General features: G+C 45.1%; 1 protein-coding gene across 2 annotated transcripts in view; it reads right to left on the bottom strand.

Annotated features, from left to right (window-relative positions):
- Positions 1-7,220, bottom strand: part of KIF18B (kinesin family member 18B) — a 24,025-nt gene extending 16,805 nt beyond the window's left edge. For both annotated transcript variants that reach the window (XM_011985951.1, XM_011985952.1), the window contains exon 1: positions 7,147-7,220. The gene's annotated coding sequence lies outside the window, so the exon portion shown is untranslated. The remainder of the gene's footprint in view (positions 1-7,146) is intronic.
- Between the last annotated feature and the right edge of the window lie 775 nt (positions 7,221-7,995).

A 7,995-nucleotide genomic window follows, 5' to 3' on the forward strand; every position in this document is an offset into this window, starting at 1 on the left:
GGTTAGCCAGGATGGTCTCGATCTCCTGACCTCGTGATCCGCCCATCTCGGCCTCCCAAAGTGCTGGGATTACAGGCTTGAGCCACCGCGCCCGGCCAGCTCTTCTATATTTAGTTCCCCACCTCCACTGCCCATTAGGAAGGTAGGAATGGGTGTTGAATTTTATAAAATGCTTTTTGGCACTTGCTGAAGTGATCACACATATTTCTTCTTTAATCTATTAATGTAGAGTGTGACTCAACAGATTTCCTAATGTTGACTGGGTAATAATTCCAAACACATATTTACTCATATCTTATATCTTATATCTTACTTATATCTCCCCCAGACTCTCTCCTTGGTTTTTCATTTCTCTTTCGAAACAGTGTACAAAGGGTAGGGATGGAATTCTTGGAATGCAGCGTACCAAGGGTAGGGATGGAATTTTGGAATGCATCCTGGAAAAGTTCAGCCCAACTCCAGGGATATATTGACAGAGGTGAGGAACAGGGGCTGTTCCTGGGCATTCTGAATAGATGCACGCCTTCCAGGTAAAGACTAGCTTCCACTGGTGGGTCACAAATACCAAGGTCATTCAGCAAAGAAAAGTGGGGTTTCTACCTGACACTTTAGCAAATAGCTAAGGTTTTCCTTGGGGAATGAGACAGAACTGAGCTGATTTGAAACTCCTGTTCCCTCACCCCTAAACTTCTTAACTTCTTCCCCATATAAAATAAGAGAAAGATATCAACCAACCATAATCCTTTTACATGTATGTAATTCTATTCCTGTCCCAGCTATTAGATTGCCATAGTAAGCATATTAGCTAAGTGCTCACTGTGTCAGGAACTGTTCAAAGCACCTTACACATATCTCCTTTTATCCCCATTGCAATCTCACAAGATGGATACTATTATTATACTCATTTTTCAATGAAGAAATTGAGACAAAGAGGGTTAAGCAGTTTGCCCAAGGTCTCAATGCTAGTGAGTGATGGAGCCCGATTCCAATCCAGGCAGTCTGACTACACACCAGGCCATACTGCCTTATAGTGATATTACATATTATGCTACAATGATCACATTGTTGTAATAGTCCCTTATGTTTGTATAATAATTATAATCCCTTTTATGAAATTAGCATTCTGTATTCTATAAACACTTTCAAATAGATGGACTGCACCTAATTTTCTTTTTCTTTCTATTTTATTTTTTTTGAGACAGAGTCTCGCTCTGTCGCCCAGACTGGAGTGCAATGGCGTGATCTCAGCTCACTGCAAAACCTTTGCCTCCCGGGTTCAAGCAATTCTCCTGCCTCAGCCTCCCGAGTAGCTGGGATTACAGGCGCCTACCAGCACAGCCAGGTAATTTTTGGATTTTTAGTAGAGACGAGGTTTCACCATGTTGGCCAGCTGGTCTCGAACTCCTGACCTCAGGTGATTTGCCTGCCTTGGCTTCCCAAAATGTTGGGATTACAGTCGTGAGCCACTGCGCCCGGCTGTACCTAATTTTCAACAGAGAGGGTTGCTGTCTCCTACTCTTGCAGACCTACCCCCAGGAAACCCCACTTTGGCACCCGGGGAAGTGAAGGCAGAGGATGCCTGGGTCCACATTTCCTGGCAGTCGCAGCTTCCCATGGGGAGGGCTTTAGCTGAGGAGGAGCCACAGAGCAGCCTAACATTCTAAGCAGGAAATTAAAAAGGGCACTGGCAAAGGAGTGCTCATAACCTTTACAGTTCTCTCCTCCCGCCTCCTGAGGGCCAGTGTGGCTGAGTCTGTTTGCCTAATGAGATGTTTTGCTTCTTGCTGAGATGGTGCTGGGGGCATGGGCACAAAGTGTGGATGACACTTGGCATAGCCGCTGCTAGGATGCCTGGGTCCTGGTCCCTGTTCAGCATCTGACCAAGGTGGAGGTCTTTCCACAAGCCACACCAGGTCAATGTCGCATCAGCTTCCCCCTTTGAGAACCAGAGAAAACAGCTACCGAGCTGCTCCCGCCCCAGGGGATGGGGAGATTAATGAGAGAACGTGTGTCAAGTTTGCTTTGATCCTTGGTTGGAAAGAGCAGTTCAGCCCAAAGTACAAGGGAGATGATTCTTTAATAAGATCTTCAGGATTCTCAGCCAGTCACAGTCACGTCCTGTTTCTAACCCAGGGCAGCTCATTAAAACCCAGAGGCTAGTGCTCTGCCAGGCTGGGGCTGGAAAACCAAGATTCTGTTGTTTTGGGGATGGCCTGCTCTGCCCACCCTAGTAGAGACAGGCCCAGTGAGCCCATGCTCCTCAGAAGTCCCTGGCGAAAAATTTCAGAGGACTTGAGGGAATCTCCCTGCAGACACTGGGAGCTGAAGAAGGTAGTAAGGGTGAGGGGGTAGGGGAAGAAGCCCAACCCCTGGATGTCCTAGTTTTACAGGTGATGCTGTAGCCCCCTTCATCTCTCCTTCACAACCCTCATGCACTTGTTTTTTTGTCCTTAAGCTCCAAGAGCAGGACCTTCTTCTGACATAGTCTGTGTACCCCAGGTGTCTGGGCACCCAGCCCAGCGTGCAGCAGATGCTGAATTTGTCCTATGAATAAATAAGGGCCAGAGAAGAGCAGAGTCTGAATCCAAAAGTCTAAAAATAATTATTATTACAGCTAACATTTACTCAGTGCTTACTATGAATTAGACACTATGCTAAGTGCTTTACAAATGGTGTTTAACTTTCATAACAATTGTTACATCCCTACCCTACAAAAGGAACAGGAGGCACAGAACTTGTCTCCCAAACGTGAAGTAGCAAGGCTAGAACTTGACCTCTGTCACCGGGGACACTACCCCATCCTTAGGCTGTTCTGCCCTGCAATTGGGCTTGGGCAGCTTCCATCTCCTCCTCACCTTGGTACCCACAAAAGAACAGCACCCCCCGGCCACTGGTTCTTCCTACATATGGTCATGCAGAGGAAGAAATTGTGTTCTTTTGTTTTTTTAAATAGATAATCATAAGGCTGTAATTGATGATAGTGTTGTGAGTTTCTTCCTAATCTTAATTTATTTTTATTTATTTTTCTTGTCTTACATTTCCGGTTAGGACCTCCAGCACAATATTGAATAAAAGCAGTAATAGTGAGTATCCTCATCCCTTTCCTGATTTTATAAAGAATGCTTCTACTATTTCACACTTTGTTTGTTTAAGGAAATTTGTCTCCATTTCTAGTTTACCTATATATATTTAAAAGTCATGAATGGATATTGAATTTTATTAAATTCAATTTTCTTTTTCTTTTCCTTTTTTATTTTTTTAGACCGGGTCTCACATTGTTGCCCAGGCTGGAGTACAGTGGTGGGATCACCACTCACAGCAGCCTTGAACTCCTGGGCTTAAGTCATCTTCCCACTTCATCACGTCACCTACCTCCCCAGTAGCTAGGACCACAGGTGTGCCACCATCCCTGGCTAATTTTTAAATTTTCCATAGAAATGATGTCTCACTATGCTGCCCAGGTGGATCTCCAACTCCTGGGCTCAAGCGATCCTCCCACCTCAGCCTCCCAAAGTGCTGGGAATATAGGAGTGAGCCACCACACCTGCTCCTATTGAATTGTATTTCTGTGCCTAATGGGATATGTTTGCTCTTTAAATCTCTAAATGTGTAAATTGCATTAATAGATTTTCCAATGTTAAACCATTCTTTCATTCTTGGGATAAATTCAACTTTGTCATAATCTAGTTTTTAAATACATAACTGGTTTCTGATTGCTAATATTTTATTAAGATTTTTGCAACTACATTAATGAAACAGATTGACTTGTAGTTTTTTTTTTTCTTTTTTGAAATGGAGTTTTGCTCTTGTTGCCCAGCAGGCTGGAGTGCAATGGGGTGGTCTCAGCTCACTGCAACCTCTGCCTCCCCGGTTCAAGCAATTCTCCTGCCTCAGTCTCCCTAGTAGCTGGGATTACAGGTGCCTGCCACCACGCCTGGCTATTTTTTGTATTTTTAGTAGAGATGGGGTTTCACCATGTTCAGGCTGGTCTCAAACTCCTGACCTCAGGTGATCCACCTGCCTTGGCCTCCCAAAGTGCTGGGATTACAGGCATGAGCCACTGTGCCTGGCCTGACTTGTAATTTTCTTTGTGTCGTTTTTGATCTCAAAAATACACTCAACATGTTTTCTCTTTTTTACAGGGAGAGTTTGCATAAGGTAGAATCATCTTTTTTAATTGCCTGTAAGTTTCTGGTGGAATTTGGTATAGATTTTTCATGCCTGTGAAGATGCATTTTAAACTAACTCAATTTTTTCTATGGAAAATTGAATTCCTCAACGGAGTAGTCCTAGATCTAGTCAAAATTTCCATAACTTCTTGAGTCAGTTTTGGCAAGTTGTTTTTTCCTAGAAAATTTTCCAAAGGCATTGTCAAAAAGAATGTTTCATTGCGTTTCTCTCTCTTTTAATCTCTGTAACTGAAGTATGTACCTATTTTTGCTCCTAAGATCTTTTTTTGTGTGTTTTATTTCTTTATTTCTCCATCAGTATTGCCAGAGGTTTTTTTTTATTAGTCTTTTCTGGATACAGCTTTTGACTAAAATAATCCTCTCTATTATATGATAAAACGCTATTTCATTGATTCTGCTTTTAGTTTATTTATTTATTTATTTATCGAGACAGTGTCACTCTGATGCCTACGGTGGAGTGCAGTGGCGCGATCACGGCTCACTGTAGCCTCGACCTCCTAAGGCTCAAAAGATCCTCCCACCTCAGCCTCCTGAGTAGCTGGGATCACAGGCACACGCCACCATACTCCCCTAATTTTAAATTTTTAAAAAGAGATGGGGTTTCACCATATTGCCCAGGCTGGTCTTGAACTCCTGGGCTCAAGCTGTCCACACACCTTGGCCTCCCAAAATCCTGGGATTACAGGCGTGAGCCACCACACCCAGTCTTATCTTCTTTTATATTCTACATATGTTCTCTACTGTTCTGTCTTATTAAAGTTTGGTATTTGCCTCATTAACTTTCAGTTGCTTAAACAAAATGTTCTAATATAAGCATTTAAGACTATAAATTGCCCTCTAAGTATCACTTTAACTGCATCTCACAAGTTTTATAAATAGTATTTTTATAATTGTTCCATGCTAATTATCTTTTAATTACAATTATGATTCCCTATTTGACTGACTTAAGTGTATTTTTTAAAAATTTCAGGCCAGGCATGGTGGCTCACGCCTATAATCTTAGCACTTTGGGAGGCCGAGGCTGGTGGATCAGCTGATGTTAGGATTTTGAGACCAGCCTGGCCAACATAGTGAAACCCCGTCTCTACTAAAAATACAAAAAATTAGCCGGGTGTGGTGGCGGGTGCCTGTAATGCCAGCTACTCCGGAGGCTGAGGCAGGAGAATTGCTTGAACTTGAGAGGTAGAGGTTGTAGTGAGCCAAAGTGGTGCCACTGCACTCTAGCCTGGGCAACAAGAGTGAAACTCTGTTTCAGGGGGGAAAAAAAAATCCAAACATGAGCTGGGCACAGTAGCTCATGCCTGTAATCCCAGGACTTTGGGAGGCTGAGGTAGGAGAATAGCTTGAGGTCAGGAGTTCAAGACCAGCTTGGGCAACATAGGGAGAACTTGTCTCTACTTCCAAAAAAAAAAAATTGTAAATGTGGTATTTATAATTTAATTGCTTACATAAAGAGATTATCTTTTATACAATATTCTGATAGTTGTTTAGATTTGTTTTGTGGCCAGGTATAAAAACAATTGATAAATTTATAAAATATGCTACATGTATACTTTTTTTTAACTTCTATTTTATTTTATTTTTTGCAACAGTATACATGTATACTTTTTTAAAAAGGTATAAATGGAATTGGGTTAGATAATATAAAGACCAACATCTTAAAATAACTCTCTAGGGGTGGGGAAATTCAACAATGAAATAGGCAGAGAATGACTGGATACCTTTGTACTTGTTGAAGCACGGGATGCAGTGATTGGGGAAGAAATAGAATAGGGAGAAGATTGGAGAAAGCAATATAACATTGAGATGTTCTCCTCTAAACTAGGCTTAACATCTCTGAGCCTCAGTTTTCCAACCTGTAAATTGTAAATAACATTAGTATATACCCCATATATTTGTGAAGACTAAATGAGTTCATTCAAACCTGGTAAGTGCTCAATAGATATTAGCATTACTGTTAGAATTATATGACATATGGCATTTTCCCATGATGCTAGAGGAACCAATGTCTTCAATAAAATCCCTTAAGTTCTGTGGCACAGACCAGGCTTAATCTTTTCCATGTCACTTCAGTTCCTTAGAAGGTCAAAGCTAAGGGGAGATGCATCCTAGAAGCAGTAACAGAGGCCTGCTCTTCTGTCATATAAATGTTCTTTCACTTGTTCCTTCATTCAATCAAATATTTGGCCAGGCGCGGTGGCTCACATCTGTAATCCCAGCGCTTTGGGAGGCCGAGGCAGGCGGATCACCTAAGGTCAGAAGTTCGATACCAGCCCAGCCAACCCTGTCTCTACTAAAAATACAAAAATTAGCTGAGTGTGGTGGTAGGCGCCTTTAATCCCAGCTACTCGGGAGGCTGAGGTAGGAGAATCGCTTGAACCGGGGAGGCGGAGGTTGCAGTGAGCCAAGATCGTCCCATTGCACTCCAGCCTAAGAGACAGACAGAGAGACTCCAACTCAAAAAAAAAAAAAAAATTTACTGCGTGCTACAGCCACTGGCACGTGCAGCTCTGCAATCGGTTCAGTAAAGATGGGTGGAGAGGGGCTTACTTACTCCACACTGACATGCAGGGAGTCCCAGGCCTTTAGTTCTAGTGTGCATAAGAGCCCAATTCTTCCTCACTTGCGAGCAGGAGGACCTTTCACGGGGCCGACTTACAGAAGGCCAGGCCCCGGTGGCAGATGTGCAGGCCCAGTCTAGGTCCAGCATAGATAAGCAGAGGGGTCCCGACCACCCGTACGGGTGTGTAAGGAAGCGCCCCGCTTCCCGCCCAGTTTAAAGGGGTCCATGCAGGGCCTGCCGGGGCGGCGGCAAAGCTCAGTCTCCGCGCCGCACCTTGACGTCCAGCACAAAAGAGGCCTGGCTCAGGCCACCGCCCGGAGCAGCTGGGTCTGCGCGTCTGAGACCTGAGAGCAGGCGTTCGCGGGGTCGGCTTCGCAGTAGGCCAGGGCTTACCTTTTGTCGGTTCTCCGCCGCTGGCGTCGCTGCTTGCTCGCGGGTCCCACTGCCACAACACAGACAGGAGTACCCACCCCAGAGGAGTGCGCCCCACACTCTCCCCTACCCGCGCCAACCTCCACCTGGCGCCTCGCGTTCAAATTAGCCCGGCCGGCAAGACCGTGCTTCCCATTGGTCAGCTACCGGATCGCTGATTGGCTGTTTCCTAAGTAACAAAGTGTTGCGCGAGCCGTTCACAGTGCGCTTGCGCACTTCCTCTTGCTGGCTGCTGTAGGTTCCTAGGCTGTCTCTCCGGGCTGGGCACACGAGAGTAGCCGGCAGAAGCCAGCCCAGGGTTCTGTTACGTGGGGCCACAGTCTCTGTGGTCCCCGAGGCTAGGCTTAGCACCAGTTACAGCAACCAGACATCCAACAGGTGTTTAAACCTGTTTTTTCTGTAGGCTAAATTCATATCGGTTTGTCAAGAGGGGATTGTCAACCGCTGTCAGCAGCGTCTTTCCGCTGCGGGACCATCCCAAGATGAACAAGATGAACTTAAAGGACAGCCTTGATGTGGCAAAGCCGGCGGACGCCAAGAATGGCAATTCCATCCTCTTGGCTTTGACAGTGTGAGAAGCTTGGTGCCTGATGATTACGTGTGAGGGTCGGCCTCTTACGGCATCGGTGGGGTGCACGGCCTCCATAGTGCACCGCTGCCCGCTGCTTGGATTCTGGTGGGCTCACCTCATACTGATCTCCAACACTGGAGGTTGTGGGAGTCGAAGTGTTTCCAGTTGTGGCTCAGTCACTAACTAGTGCTGAGACCGCGAGGCACTTCAGCTCTCTGAGTGTCAGTTTCCTCATCTAT

This window comes from Mandrillus leucophaeus, unplaced genomic scaffold (assembly GCF_000951045.1).
Source record: "Mandrillus leucophaeus isolate KB7577 unplaced genomic scaffold, Mleu.le_1.0 Scaffold290, whole genome shotgun sequence".
Taxonomy (NCBI): domain Eukaryota; kingdom Metazoa; phylum Chordata; class Mammalia; order Primates; family Cercopithecidae; genus Mandrillus; species Mandrillus leucophaeus.